Source organism: Corvus brachyrhynchos, unplaced genomic scaffold (assembly GCF_000691975.1).
Source record: "Corvus brachyrhynchos isolate BGI_N302 unplaced genomic scaffold, ASM69197v1 scaffold175, whole genome shotgun sequence".
Classification (NCBI taxonomy): Eukaryota; Metazoa; Chordata; class Aves; order Passeriformes; family Corvidae; genus Corvus; species Corvus brachyrhynchos.
In genome coordinates, this window is record NW_008238448.1 from 1,264,003 (window position 1) to 1,264,613 (window position 611).

Below are 611 nucleotides of genomic sequence, written 5' to 3' on the forward strand. Positions count from 1 at the left end.
GAGCTACACAGCCACCATTGGACTTCCTGAGGAAGAGCAGACTGTTTTACTACAGGATCACTGCTTCAGAGGACTGCAGCCACCATTCTACCAGACTGCTACCACCACCCTGCCTAACAGGGTGTCAGGTTGTACCTTGACTCTGTCAGTTTGACAGCGTTTTCTTTTACCTTTTTTTTTTCCCTTTTCTTTAATTTCCATTAAATTGTTATTCTGACTTAGTGCCTCCCACTGGTTTGTTTTCAAACTAGTACACTGATGTATTCTGTTAAAAGAGTTACATCAGCACCATCTCTTTATGTGTCTTGATTTCCTTTCAAAGGAGAGCATGAAGGCTCTATTGTAACAGTTCTTAGAATAGAGTGTGATGTGCACAGTACTGCCATGCCTGCTGCAGACAAAAGTCATTCTCTGCATGAGCTAAGTGCTCATGTGCACTAGCTGGTTTTGTCTGATAGCTACACAGTGCTTGCACTTTTGTCTCTTAAAGGGAAAACTAAGTGAAATTTAAATATAATTTATTAACTGAATCCTTTCTTATTCTACAGATTTTTCTGCAAATATTGCACCAGAACTGTCTCCTTTCTGGTGCTGAGACCTTTCTGTTCAGT